The following is a 15,401-nucleotide window of genomic DNA, read 5'->3' as shown; positions in this document are numbered from 1 at the left end:
GTACTCCTGGACAGAGTACCTGGCACCAGCAAGAATGACAGAGGGTGGAAGGGTCCTACCATCAAAGGTAATCTTCACAACCCGGAGGGGTTGACGGCGACTACCACGAGGGGGACGAGTAAACGTGTCCACCTGGAGAATAGAATGGCCCTGGGCAGCGAGGATATGTCGAATATCGTCGTGGCAGTCGCGCAGGTCCCGAACACCGGTCGCAACATGGGGCGGGAGCAAAATAGTGCCAACACTGGCATTCAACTGAGCGTTCTTCGAGACCCGAACGGGGGTCTCGCCAAGGCAGGATAAGGCAGCCAAGCGGGAAGCAGCATCCTGAGAAGGAGCAGCAACGACACGTGTACCGAGACGAGTGGGGCTGAAAGTAATGGAGGCATCCACGGAATCAATGAGATGTCGATGGAGGGAGAAATCGTCAGGAGGCGCAGAATCAAGAGGGAGGAGATCAAAATATTTGGCCCACGAAGCGGGACCAAACAAGGCTTGATAGGTAGCAGAACTGGAAGGAATCGAGCGAGGGCGGCCGTGACGAGGACGGCGGTGAGAACCCCCAGAGAGAGAGGGGTTAAAAGGCGCAGTAGTTACAACTAGAGAAGGAGCCGCGCCAGGGGACGAGGTAGTCACCACTGGGGGCTTGGGGCTCGACCCAACCACAGAGGAGGGAGGGAGGGGAGCCAGGGGAAGGAGTCAGAGAGGCCAAAGGAGGAGCAAGGTCGGGGCCCAATGCAGCGGAGGCTACAGAGCCCGGTCTTCCAATACGGACCGACTCGGGGGCTTGGTCGCCCACCCCACGAGCCTGAGAAGGTAAGCCAGAAGCAGCCGAAACAGGGGTTATCTTGACGAAAAGAAGAATTCATTCACGAATGTGCCCCCACACCCACCATGGAGCCACAATTAGAGGCAGGACATCCAACAAGAAGCTATCGCCGATCTTGTCAGGGCCTCCTAGGGGTGCGTCGTGAGTATATGCCCCACAAACGCCACCTTAAGAAACCGACAGTCCGTCGAGATCGGGTTCAGTGACGAAAGGGGGATTGACAATAAAAGGTTCCCCTCGCTCTCGACGTCGGGTACTACAGTTCTACGGGTGCAAGAGTATGCCTCCTCAAGCACCCGGGCGTCAAAATAGAAGAAGTCCAAGGGAAGAACCAGAACGAGCAAAAGGTCGGCAGGAAACGGCAAGCAGATAGGAGAAGAGGGGGGAGAAAAACGAAACAGAAGGAAAAGGAAAAGATGCCCAGCAGAATTGGAGAGGACAGCAGCAGGAGCACAAGGCTAGAAAAGGACAGAGGACTGTCCCAAGGAGCATCATACTCCGGCAGCCGCCCACGAAGCCCCCACACGGCGACAACGAGCTGAGCGGGGAGGGGGTTAAACCTCTCAAAACTCTTGTGTGTTAAGGATTTGGAATTAACATAAGATATGCTCGTAGTTTTTATGTTGCCTTTATACGATCTGTTGTTGATTATTATGCCTTGCATCTTCTTAATTTAACACCTAAACAACTACAAGGCCTAGATGTAGTACAAAAAAATGCCATGTGCATCATCCTGGGTTGTCCTAGAACTGTCAGAATTGTTAACATGAGAACGGAACTAAGATTACCTTCTATTTACGAGAGAATAGTTCAACATAAAACTATGTTTTGTGCCATACGGGCTCACCATAGCCCGTGTTACCTGGAACAAAAAGTTCCAGGTAGCCAATCTTTAACAACAACAACATTTTGTGCCAAAACTTTGAAAAATAATGGTTCCCCCAACTCTATTCAAATTAAATTGAGATCCACTCTAAACAATTCTGACTGTTCAATCAATCCGCAAAAAGTGCCATACAGTGTGTGGCTCAGTTGTTGTGCCAATAATCTTATGAAGTAAGTAAGTAAGTAATTATCAAAAGAAGGCACCAAACCGGGAAGGCTATGTAGCACCATCAAATACGCAAAATAATCAGAGGGCGCTAAATATCACCAAGGATGCCAATACGAGAACAAAAACGCATAAGGCGAACGATATCAAAAGTATCCGAGTCACCAAGAATTCTATCGAGGGACAGGTGACCGCGAGGGGCGGTCGGAAAGCAAGACACACGCTCGTCCTGGAAGTCAGGACATTCAAGAAGGACATGCACGACCGTAAGAGGGACAATGCAACTAGGACAATAAGGAGCAGGGCGGCGCTCCATCAAGTGACCATGGGTTAAGCGAGTATGGCCAATACGCAACCTCGCCAGAGCTGTTTCCCACCGCCGGTTACGGTGGAAGGAGGACGGCCACGAGGAAACACAACATTTAAGAGAACGTAGCTTGTTACCAGTAACAGACAACCAAGAAGCCTGCCAACGGGTAAGGACTGAGGAATGGATAACTGGGTAAAAGTCGGAATACGGAATGCCTTTACGAGAGATGGGACAAGAGCGGACAGCTTCCTTAGCGGCAGCATCCGCACGCTCATTTAAAGACACACCAATATGGCTGGGAACCCAACAAAACTCAACCGACTTAAATTTACTGTGAACGAGAAACAGCCAATGCTGGATCTCGACAACTACTGGATGAACCGGATTAAAGGACCCGAGAGCCATGAGGGCACTACGAGAGTCAACAACAACCACAAAGGAAGACTGACAACGAGAAAGCAGGAGACGAACAGCATAGAGAATAGCATAAAGTTCTGCTGTAAAGATGCTCGTCTCCGGAGGCAAGCGACACATATAAGTGCGATCAGGAAAAACAACAGAGTAGCCAACACCGTCCGCTGACTTAGACCCATCGGTGAAGACAGAAACGGAGCGGGAGTGAGAAGAAAAGTGCTCGAGGAAAAGGCGTTTTAGAACCGTAGGAGGGGTAAAAGCTTTAGTGATACGGGTCAAGGAAGTACAAAACCGCGGAAGAGGGACCCTCCACGGGGGCAAAGAAGGAACAACACGAGGAGAAACATCAGAAATACGAACAGAGAGAGAATCCTGTAGGCGAGATAACCGGACAGAAAGAGGGAGGTGGTGAAGAGGAACAGGAACCGCAGGAGGGGTAAAAGTTAAAGCACGACAGAGGCGAGAGGAAGGATGTTGCAAGGACTGCGCAAGATAGCGAAGACAGTAGCGATCACGGCGGTCCTGGAGAGACAGGAAGCCAGTGTCAACATACAAGCTAAGGATGGGAGTCGAACGAAAGGCACCAGAACTGAGGCGCAACCCAGTATGGTGCAAAGCATCAAGACGGCGAAGAGTAGAAGGAGAAGCAGACGAGTAAGCAGGGCAACCATAATCGAGCTTAGACAGGACGAGAGAGGAATGTAAAGCAAGGAGAGTGCGCCTATCTGCCCCCCAAGAAGTATGGGACAAGACCCGAAGGAGGGTAAGGGCCTTAGAGCACTCAACACGGAGGTAAGAGATATGGGGAGACCAAGACAAACGAGTGTCAAGGAATAACCCCAAAAGCTTCGCGGAATCTTTGTATTCAAGGGGATGACCATAAAGTGACAAAGAGGGACGAAGAACAACCCGTTTCCGCGTAAAAGTCATGGCACAAGTCTTAGAAGTAGAGAACTTGAAGCCATGACCTGTGGCCCAAGACGACACTGCATAAATTGCAAGTTGAAGCCGGCATTGAAGGAGAGGCGAATCATCACCCTGACCACAAAGGGTAAGATCATCGACATAGAGAGCGGAGAAGACACCAGAAGGAAGAGAGGAAAGAAGACCATTGAGGGCAACAAGAAAAAGAGTAGTGCTCAGAACACTACCCTGGGGCACACCTTCGTATTGCTGAAAAGAGGGAGAGAGAGCGGTACCAAGGCGCACCCGAAAGGAACGACGAGAGAGGAAGCTGCGGAGAAAGAGAGGGAGATGACCACGAAGGCCAAAAGAATGAAGTTGAGATAGGATATGATAACGCCAAGTGGTGTCGTAAGCCTTTTCTAGGTCAAAAAGGACGGCAACAACGGAGGTCTTCGCAGCAAAAGCAGTACGAATATAGACCTCCAAGTTCACCAGGACATCTGTCGTGCTGCGGCACTTGCGGAAACCAAATTGAGAAGGGGAGAGGAGGTGATGGTGTTCCAGGAACCACATCAGACGAACGTTAACCATACGTTCAAAGAGTTTGCAGACACAACTTGTGAGAGCAATAGGGCGAAAGTCCTTAGGGGAAGTACCCAGAGACCCCGGTTTGCGAACAGGGAGGACAACGGCATCGAGCCAGTCCTCAGGGACTGACGACGACTCCCAGACCCGATTATACAGACTCAGTAAATACTGAGACGTGCTCGGAGGGAGATGGCGAAGCATCTCATAATGAATACCATCGGAGCCCGCCGCCGTAGAACCGCAGAGGGCCAGGGCAGAACGAAGTTCAGAGAGAGAGAAGGGATCATTATAGGGAAGCTGAAGATGAGTGCAGAAATCTAAAGGACGAGACTCAAGGACAGGTTTACGAAGAAGGAAAGATTGGGGAAGATGAAGACCAGAGCTAACAGAAGAAAAGTGGGAACCCAGTTCGGAAGCGACCTGCAACGGGTCCGCCACAAGAGTATCATGGGGGTGAAGGACCGGTGAAACATCGGGAACGAACTTACCCGCTATTTTGCGGATACGCTTCCAGATCTGGGCCAGAGCGGTCTCGGACGTAATTGTTGAGACATAAGATGCCCAACATTCACGTTTAGCCGTACGGATGGCCCTACGGGCCACCGCACTCGCTTTCCGAAAGAAAAGAAAAGAATCGGTCGTCTGCCTACGGCGGTGCCTCTTCCAGGCTGCACGCTTACAGCGGACAGCCCGAGCACAGTCCGCATTCCACCAGGGAACGCACTTCCGTGGACCCCGAGAGGAAGAGCGAGGAATAGAGCGGAGGGCAGCGTTGAAGACAGTGTCATGAAAAAGGAGGAGAGCGCGAGAGAGAGGCAGAAGGGAGAGGTCAGGGAGAGCAGCACTGAGGGTAAATAGGGTCCAGTCTGCCTTAGCAAACTGCCACCTAGGGAAAGAGAGGGAAGGGCGAAAAGAGAAAAAGGAAACAAGGATGGGGAAATGATCACTTCCATGGAGGTCATCAAGAACCTGCCACGTGAAATCTAAGTAAAGAGAAGAAGAGCAGAGAGAAAGATCAAGACAAGAAAGGGTGCGAGTCCGAGAGTCCAAATGAGTGGGCTCACCAGAATTCAGAAGAGACAGGGAAGAAGAGAGGAGAAACGGCTCAAGGAGGCGACCCCGGGTATTCGTCAGAACGTCACCCCAAAGAGAATGACGACAATTGAAGTCACCCAGCAGGAGCACAGGCTCCGGCAAGGAGTCCAGGAGGTGTTTCAAATCAGGAAGAGAGAGCGGGACACTCGGGGGGAGATAAATGGAACAAACTGTGTACCATTTCCCCACAAAGATACGAGCAGCAGAACAATGGAGAGGCGAAGGAAAAAGTAAAGGAACAAAGGGAACATCAGCCCGAATCAAAAGAGCAGAAGAATTAGAAGCCCCAGCAATGGCTGGGGGGGGGGGAGAGAAAGGAATAGCCACGAAAACGACCAGGACGAGCACCAAGCATTGGCTCCTGGAGACAGACACAAAGGGGCGAAAACCGCGAAATCAGAAGTTGGAGTTCGAGGAAATTGGCGTAATAACCTCGAACGTTCCATTGAAGAATGGACAACGACGAGAAGAGAAAGGACAAAAACAGAGAACAAGGAAGAAACAAAGGCGAAAGAGCAACAGAGCACGTTAAAGAATATCAGGGTCGGGATCAGGGTCAGCAAAGTCAGGGTTAGGGGGCATGGGTAAACTGAGCAAAGACGGAGGGAAGGAAACGGGAGAACAGAGCAGAGGTGGGCGGGCAGGGTCCGGAGGAGGAGGAGGAGGAGGAAGAGGAGGAGACAACGGAGAGGAGCCGTCAAGGACAGCAGCAGGAGGAGGGGAAGTAGAAAGAGGGGAGTGCACCCCAGCAAGAGCAGCAACCGAAAGGGAAGCAGGGGCCAAAGAAACCTCCATAGCAGGAACAGGGGGCGCAAGCACTGAAACGGGAGGGGAAGGAGCAACAGAGCCAGAAGGAGGAGCTGAGGAAGAAAGCGAAGCCTTCTTACCCGCCGGGGAAGAGGAAGGAGAGGAGCCTGGCTTACGCTACTGACTTAAAGAGACCGGTGTCCCAGCAACTACGTACCGGGCAACGGATTCCAGTGTCTCAACAGGAGAAGCCGAACGAGAGCACACACGACGGCCGTTAGGAGAGCGATGGACATCCGCCCGCACCGACAGGCGGTGGGGAGAGCCAATAGATGGAGGAAGAGGATGGGAAGGAGGATCGGAGGGGGACGAGGAAGAAGACACAGAAGACACGACAGACCGGGTAGAAGGAAGGGGAACCCAAGACAGAGGACCAGGAGGAGGATCCTTCGGGAGAGAACCCAAAGGAACAGAGGAGGGGGCAGTGGGCGCATCAGGGTCCAAGGCCCGGAAACGGTTGTGAGTCTGAGGAAGGCGGGAAGGACGAGGAGAGGAAGAGCGCAACACGCGAGCATAAGAGATATTAGTATAAGGCGGGAGCCGGCGAACCTGGCGCCTCGCCTCAGGAAAAGATAAACGCTCCCGGTGCTTCAGGTTGAGGACGGCTGCCTCAAGCTTGTAATGGACACACGCACGGGAGAAGGTAGGATGGGCCTCACCGCAGTTGAGGCAACGAGCCTGGGGAGAAGTGCACTCCGACTTAGAGTGACCTTCGCCACCACACAAAGGACAGAGAGAGACAGTCCCGGAGCAGCGGAGGGCACCATGCCCAAACCTCCAGCACTTGTTGCAGAGCCGAGGAGAAGGAATGTACTCCTGGACAGAGCACCTGGCACCAGCAAGAATGACAGAGGGTGGAAGGGTCCTACCATCAAAGGTAATCTTCACAACCCGGAGGGGTTGACGGCGACTACCACGAGGGGGACGAGTAAACGTGTCCACCTGGAGAATAGAATGGCCCTGGGCAGCGAGGATATGGTGAATATCGTCGTGGCAGTCGCGCAGGTCCCGAACACTGGTTGCAACATGGGGCGGGAGCAAAATAGTGCCAACACTGACATTCAACTGAGCGTTCTTCGAGACCCGAACGGGGGTCTCGCCAAGGCAGGATAAGGCAGCCAAGCGGGAAGCAGCATCCTGAGAAGGAGCAGCAACGACACGTGTACCGAGACGAGTGGGGTTGAAAGTAATGGAGGCATCCACGGAATCAATGAGATGTCGATGAAGGGAGAAATCGTCAGGAGGCGCAGAATCAAGAGGGAGGAGATCAAAATACTTGGCCCACGAAGCGGGACCAAACAAGGCTTGATAGGTAGCAGAACTGGAAGGAATCGAGCGAGGGCGGCCGTGACGAGGACGGCGGTGAGAACCCCCAGAGAGAGAGGGGTTAAAAGGCGCAGTAGTTACAACTAGAGAAGGAGCCGCGCCAGGGGACGAGGTAGTCACCACTGGGGGCTTGGGGCTCGACCCAACCACAGAGGAGGGAGGGGAGCCAGGGGAAGGAGTCAGAGAGGCCAAAGGAGGAGCAAGGTCGGGGCCCAATGCAGCGGAGGCTACAGAGCCCGGTCTTCCAATACGGACCGACTCGGGGGCTTGGTCGCCCACCCCACGAGCCTGAGAAGGTAAGCCAGAAGCAGCTGAAACAGGGGTTATCATCTTGACGAAATGAAGAATTCACTCACGAATGTGCCCCCACACCCACCATGGAGCCACAATTAGAGGCAGGACACCCAACAAGAAGCTATCGCCGATCTTGTCGGGGCCTCCTAGGGGTGCGTCGTGAGTATACGCCCCACAAACGACACCTTAAGAAACCGACAGTCCGTCGAGATCGGGTTCAGTGACGAAGTGGGGATTGACAATAAAAGGTTCCCCTCGCTCTCTACGTCGGGTACTGCAGTTCTACGGGTGCATGAGTATGCCTCCTCAAGCACCCGGGCGTCAAAATAGAAGAAGTCCAAGGGAAGAACCAGAACGAGCAAAAGGTCGGCAGGAAACGGCAAGCAGATAGGAGAAGAGGAGGGAGAAAAACGAAACAGAAGGAAAAGGAAAAGATGCCCAGCAGAATTGGAGAGGACGGCAGCAGGAGCACAAGGCTAGAAAAGGACAGAGGACTGTCCCAAGGAGCATCACACTCCGGCAGCCGCCCACTAAGCCCCCACACGGCGACAACGAGCTGAGCGGGGAGGGGGTTAAACCTCTCAAAACTCTTGTGTGTTAAGGATTTGGAATTAACATAAGATATGCTCGTAGTTTTTATGTTGCCTTTATACGATCTGTTGTTGATTATTATGCCTTGCATCTTCTTAATTTAACTCCTAAACAACTACAAGGCCTAGATGTAGTACAAAAAAATGCCATGTGCATCATCCTGGGTTGTCCTAGAACTATCAGAATTGTTAACATGAGAACGGAACTAAGATTACCTTCTATTTACGAGAGAATAGTTCAACATAAAACTATGTTTTGTGCCATACGGGCTCACCATAGCCCGTGTTACCTGGAACAAAAAGTTCCAGGTAGCCAATCTTTAACAACAACAACATTTTGTGCCAAAACTTTGAAAAATAATGGTTCCCCCAACTCTATTCAAATTAAATTGAGATCCACTCTAAACAATTCTGACTGTTCAATCAATCCGCAAAAAGCGCCTTACAGTGTGTGGCTCAGTTGTTGTGCCAATAATTTTATGAAAATGAATGTCTCTTTGTCTTGATAAAACTGTTCACTATATTCCCCCTTGGAAAAATGTGCAGGTCTCTATACATTATACACCCATCAGTGTAAAACAAATGTATAACACAAACTATGAGATGTATAACACTAGAAACTATTGACAGTCATCTTCAAAATCTCAAACCAACTGAATCCTATGCCTTTACTGATGGATCTGTGCAATTAGGCACCCGTAGAAAAGATTGTGCATGTGCAGTATATAAAGGGAATTAAATGATCATGCCTAGTACACAGAGATTGAACGACTGGGAAAGCACGACAGACTGAGCTATTGGGTATTTATCTAGCTACTAAATACATTAAGCTCCATGGGGGTGGGGTGATATTTTGTGACTAAAAGTGCTCTGCAGTCTTTAAATAACCCAACACAATTTATGCTTGTAATATTAAATGGAAAGTAATTTTTGCCAATGATAATAACCATTGTATAAAATTTGTGTGGATCCCATCCCATGATGGAATTGGAAAATATGATTTCGTACATCAATTGGCCAATAAGGATTGCAGGAAAGAAAACACTGATTGTGACTTTGCATTATCTAATGAAATTATTAGAAACATAGAAATTAAAGAAATTACTTCAGGTTTATTAGAATTAAGACATGGCCAGAGACCTGAAAGCTGCAGTATTAAAAGCTATGACAACTTTTGTAATAATAGGTATTTGTATGATCAGCACAGTAGCCGGACCAGGCAATATGATGTAGTCATTGCGTGAATTCGCCTTGGGTATAGGAACATCTGGCAGGTTAGTGAGGCTGAGCCACTACCCAAATGTTCAGATTGTAAACTCTGTGACAAACCTTTAATGCATTCACTAGAACAGTATATTGTTGAATGTGAAACCGTAAAAGATTTTAGACCTCCTGGCCTATTGTACCACCAAATGTGTTACTGTTTCATTGAATCTGGAGTACTGGACGACATCCTAACAATTTATCCAAACGGCCTATTGACATAGCTCGAGTGCAGGGGGGAGTTGTGTAAAATCCTGGTTTGTGCCTCGGAGAGGTTGCAGGATCTAGTAAGTTCAGTAGAACTTCGGTTTCAACTACTTTACCCTGTCGTAGCTCAGTCGATTAAGGCAGTGTCTGGGATGCTCCCGGACGCAGGTTCAAATCCTCGTCACGGCCCTTGTGGATTTGTTTAATTTATCCAAAATTCGTTTGTCCATTTGAAAGAAATAAGAACAATTTTATTAATATTAATCTTAAGTTGCATCTCTTATGAACCCATCCCTGCCCTTATGTGGCAGTGACCAATAGAAAGTTATATTTACATATTCGTACATTGAAACATTGATTGTAACCATGATACATGGGCTTCAACCTACAGTTCAGACCAATTGCCTTGTGTATGATCCTCTGTCCTGTGTGACAGTGAATACCAGCATTATCCTCACTCCAATAAGACTTAATTGAATTCCTCAGATTAGGCAAAATTGTAATTAAATTTTGTCAATAAAGATGTTAATAATAATAAATCTCTGACCCACCTTAGGACTTTCCCTAAGGTGGAAAAAGTTTACCTACACCACACAACTCTCGACCCCTTCATAGGTTCGGACCACATTCCTGTCTCTCTGTATCCCAAAAAACTCTATCCTCATTCAAGGCCTCCCACGTTTACCATACAGCAGAGCTGACTGGGCAGCATTCACAGAGCGTGCAAGAGACAGACCTAACATTCACATATGATGGCAAGACGCCCGGGGGTCATTGACACCCAACTACACCTTAGACAAGACAGTCACACATGCGGCGGCTTCAACAAACACTGCTCATCACCCACAGAAGATAATCTATTACTCCATCCATGTGATCCAGGAGACGTATCACACGCTACCAAAACAGATTCATACAAAACCAGCACAGACATGGCCACGTACTTTTCGGCCTCACTATACTCTGCAATCACGTACTCATTAGCCTGGTCGATGATCACCCCTTGCCCTTGACATGCCTAGTAATAATGGCAAAACAGCACAAAAACAAACTCAAGAATTTTTGTAACTTCATTAACAAAGTCAAGAGAAGCAAGTACACCACTTTCAAACACATTTACTCACAACGACAGAAACTTCATGAACCCGGCAGTCATCCAGGTTTTCCAGCAACACTGTTAGACAAACTTTCACCCAGAGCCAACAGCACTTCGAAACTTTACGGTTAACAACATGGAATACCAGACACGCAGACCAGACAACGTTGGAAGATTGGTGCGCGGCCAGAGATGAAGATGGACGTATAGTGCTTGCAGGCATGCTTTGGTGGCCTGCCCGTTTAAAGTGAGTCTTACAAGATGGGTACGCGTTTGCCTCCCCTGAAGAGATCCACTTCGGCTGGTTTAGCGTTTTCCCGGCCAGTGGACCAAACGCTGGTTGGTCTAGCTTTGGTGGACGTGCTCCATGTCAAGTTGGCCGATCTGATTGGTGTGTAGCTTCTTCAGGATCGTTGAGAGGTGGCTGAATTTCACCGTCAAGTTGTGTTTCAAGAGTTCCTCGATCGGTGTGAGAGGCGTTATTTCCCTCTGCCTGATGGGGCGGGAACCATTCAGGGTAGTTAACCTGAGTGTGACTGACTTACGTGGCGGTGCATGGAGCGCCGTTTGAACTGTTGGATGAGCTGTTGACCAGGCGGTTTGAGAAAGTGCTGAGTGTCCGGTGAAACAAGATCACAACCGCCCACTGTGCGGGGATGCTTGATGACACCCGGACTTTGACGTTGTCCCTGGCGTGAAGTGTTCCTTCTGCGTTGTCCCTGATAGGGTTTACAATTGGATGTTTGTAAAGAAGTCAGCCCCGTCCATGTTATCGTTGTGGTCAGTAAGGTCACCTGGCGGCTGCACTGCGTCGTGGTCGCGGCTGACTGTGTGAATATATTCAAGAAGGGGGATTTTCCAGTTATGCTGACACAGGACGAGTTGGTGGGGGTGGCTGGGGATGTTATTCTACCTCCTGTTATGATCCCAGGTAGCTGAAAAATGAGTCTCCCTTGAGAGTTATTCTGCAAGACCTGACCTAAATAAGAGGTGAAAGAAATATAGACATGGAGGTACATACGTAAAATAATTGGTTAGATTTGATAAATAGTTTAAGAGTATGGGCAGTGATCAAGATTATAAGTTGTGACGGGAAAGTGTTGATGTTCGGCAGTCCTCCAATGGCAGGTGTCAAAGCCTGGTCACACGTTAAACAAAATATAGACTGCTTGCCTGTTGTCTGTGATAAGTTAGAGGGAGGAACACGTAAAACACAAAATATGAACAATGAAACTTTAATATATTTACTTTAAACGTAAATGAAAATAAAGACAAATCTCGGGAAGTTAAATTACAGTTAAATAATAAAGAAAATGTAAGGACAATGTGAAATACAAAACACAATGTTAAAATGGTGCTGAGAATATCGGCTATGGCTGAAACCTCCCTTCATATACGAACTAATGAGCTAGTATGCCAGAGAGAAATGTCATCCGTAAGAGCACAAGGAATATTCTGGAGTGGATAGCTGGGCAGGCTCCAACGTCGATTCTTGTAGAGGGCGCTGAGGTGCTGTGTGCAGGTGCGCGGCTGGCGAGTCGCCAATCAGAGGCAGGCAAGCTGGTGAAGGGTAGTTAGCTGGTTTGATGACGATCCGGCGCGTGGAGGGTGTGTGGAGTAGGGTGATCTTGAATACGTTTTGCCTCCTGGTCAAAACGTTTTGTGCTACTGGTGACGTATTTTGAATGTAGCATCTTATACTATTGTGTCTTTGGCGTAACTTAAAGTAGGGAAGAGCAGGCTCAATCTCTCTTGAAAGAGATTATCGTCACAAAGTAAATGACTTGACATGAGATGTGGAGAGTTTGCTGGAGGTGTGAGGCTCGCTTGAGAGGAGCTTGAGCTCACTTGAGCACCAGACATCGTGAGGGGAAGTTGCACTCCGTTGAGCTCCTGTCAGAGAGGAACCCCTAGTTGATATACCTTCAAGAGGAAGGAAGTGTGAAGACGTTTCAGCTGTGGAATCGAGCTGGGAACGTATGGTCTCAAGTCACGGACGGCAAGAAGAGTTGTGAAGCCGCCCAGAGACATTTTCATGGGCCATGGGAGCGCCCTGGTCAGGCACCACCGATAGGAAGAGCGCCCTGCAGGAGACCTTATTGTGGTAAGCCCAAATTTAACTAGTTAATAGTGATTGTCTGTATTTGATTGTGTGCCCGGCGATCATAGTAATTGTTTGTGAGTACATTAGGCATGTTTTGATGAGGCAGAAGGCCAAAATAAGAGAGTAAAGATGGAGGAACGTCTCCGAGAGCAGAGCGACATTTATCCACTCCAACCACTGGTGGGCGACTGAGTGAGAGAGCCGCCCGGGAAGCGGAAGGCTCCCAGGGAGGGCAGAAAATGGACCAGCCCAAACGTGGGGGAGTCACCTCACAGCATGTAGAAAGCAGGGAGATGTCAAGTGAAACATTTATTGTGAACTTTATGTTAGTTATATGTTTGTAGAGGAACATTTTTACTGGCATGTAAATGGGTTGCAGGTTTGTCTGGGGAAGGATTTGCTGAGAACTTCAAAGCCAGCAGAGAAGGGGTAGTTGATGAGACTCCAAGGTTGTGGGAGGCACTGAGCTCTGTGGAAGAGCAGCCATACAGAGAGGAGCAGGACCTTAAGCTGTGAGAAGAGGAGCAGTGGAATGAAGTTTCACATGCTTCTGTAATTCCAGTGGTGAAGCACCATTGTTGCTCAAGGAAGAATTCATGGTGTAGCAGCCGGGAGAGCTGCGGAAGACCCTGGTCGATGATTCTAGGAAAACCTGAAGATGTCAGGATAGTGAACTTCCAGATGTGGAAAAGAAGTTCTTATTAACTACTTGTAGGGAGTTGGTAGATTGTTTGGTTGTCATTACCGTGCAAGACGCTACCACTTGATAGGCAGATGACAGAGTCCTGATGGTATTGGAGTGCAACCTGACTACAATAGTATAGAGTGTTGTAGTCATATTATTGTACGTGTATATGTATTGTGCATGTGCCGTGTCCAGTATATGTATTCAAATTTGCCAGTGTTTGCCCTTATCCTTGTGAGGCTTCCCAGAAAGTAGGGGGGACGGAAGGTGGGGGGAGGGAGGAGGAGGAGGAGGAGGAGGAGGAGGAGGAGGAGGAGGAGGAGGAGAAGAAGAAGAAGGAGAAGGTGGAGGGAGGGGGAGGAAGGGGGAGGGAGAAGGGGGAGAAGAGGGGGGGGAGGGGGATTGGAGAGAGAGAGAGGAGAGAGAGAGAGAGAGAGAGAGAGAGAGAGAGAGAGAGAGAGAGAGAGAGAGAGAGAGAGAGAGAGAGAGAGAGAGCCAAGAACCATAGCTGTGGACAGGATAGTACAGAGTAATATTTCAGAAAAGAGGATTGCGGAGATCATACCAAATAAGGAGAGTGTGGGGAGTCACAGCAGCTCGAGTGGGTGTGTGCACGTGACAACGAGGTCAGTATTGGAGGCGCAACCCCTTAAACGTGTGACGTTGGAAAGGGGTTCAAGTGCCAGGAGCGCGCAGGGTGATCTGGTAAAGTGTAAGCACTCTACGGAATTTTTGGGTTGTTGTCCGAAAGGAAGAACGACCAACATCCAAAACACAATACTCCCAGTCTCCTGGGTGATGGGCCTTAGGGTGTTTGCAGGTCCCGGCTGAGAGCAAGGGAGTGATGGTTCACTCTGTGTTGCCGGTGGACGACGGACTGCCAGTGTGTACTCACCTAGTTGTATTTGCGGGGGTTGAGCTCTGGCTCTTTGGTCCTGCCTCTCAACTGTCAATCGACTGGCGTACATATTCCTGAGCCTATTGGGCTCTGTCATATCTACATTTGAAACTGTGTATGGAGTCAGCCTCCACCGCAACACTACTTAATACATTCCATTTGTTAACTACCCTGACACTGATAAAATTCCACCACCTGGTCTGACATAAGTGGTATTCAGGGTCCTGAACGATTCCTTACACAAGTTTCTAAAGGCAGTTCTTATATTGGCCAGTCTAGCATATGCCACTGATGATATCTTTTTGATGTGGGCCTCTGGGGACAGGTTCGGTGTGATATCGACCCCCAGATCTTTCTCTCTATTTGACTCTTGTAGGATTTCACCTCCCAGATGGTACCTTGTGTTCAGCCTTCTGCTCCCTTCGCCCAATTTCATTACTTTACACTTTCCTGAGTTGATCTTTAGCAGCCATTTTTTAGACCATTCCTCCAGTTTGTCCAGGTCGTCCTGTAGTCTCTGTCTGTCTTCATCTGTTTCGATTCTTTTCATAATTTTTGCATCATCAGCAAACATTGAGAGGAATGAGTCTATACCCTCTGGAAGGTCATTTACATATACTAGAAACAGGATGGGTCCGAGTACAGAGCCCTGTGGAACCCCTGTGTGAGAATGTAGTTGCGCCTCAGGTGCTGGTGGATATCCACAATGTGTCGCCGGCTGTGGTGGTGGCAGAACATCCCCTGGAGGTGTCCTCCTTCTGCCCTAGAATGCGGATCTGATTTGGCTGACCCGCCAGTGGGGCCACTCTTCTCTGGTGGCATCCAAGATTGCCTCGCCTATGGAGGGTGTGTATCCTCATTGTCGGCTCCATAACTCGTCGTGTACGTTTGAGATAGTACATAAGCAGATACGCAGGGAGGGCGATTCCTGGTCGTGG

This window comes from Procambarus clarkii, chromosome 12 (genome assembly GCF_040958095.1).
Source record: "Procambarus clarkii isolate CNS0578487 chromosome 12, FALCON_Pclarkii_2.0, whole genome shotgun sequence".
Classification (NCBI taxonomy): Eukaryota; Metazoa; Arthropoda; class Malacostraca; order Decapoda; family Cambaridae; genus Procambarus; species Procambarus clarkii.
This window is presented reverse-complemented; position numbering follows the sequence as displayed.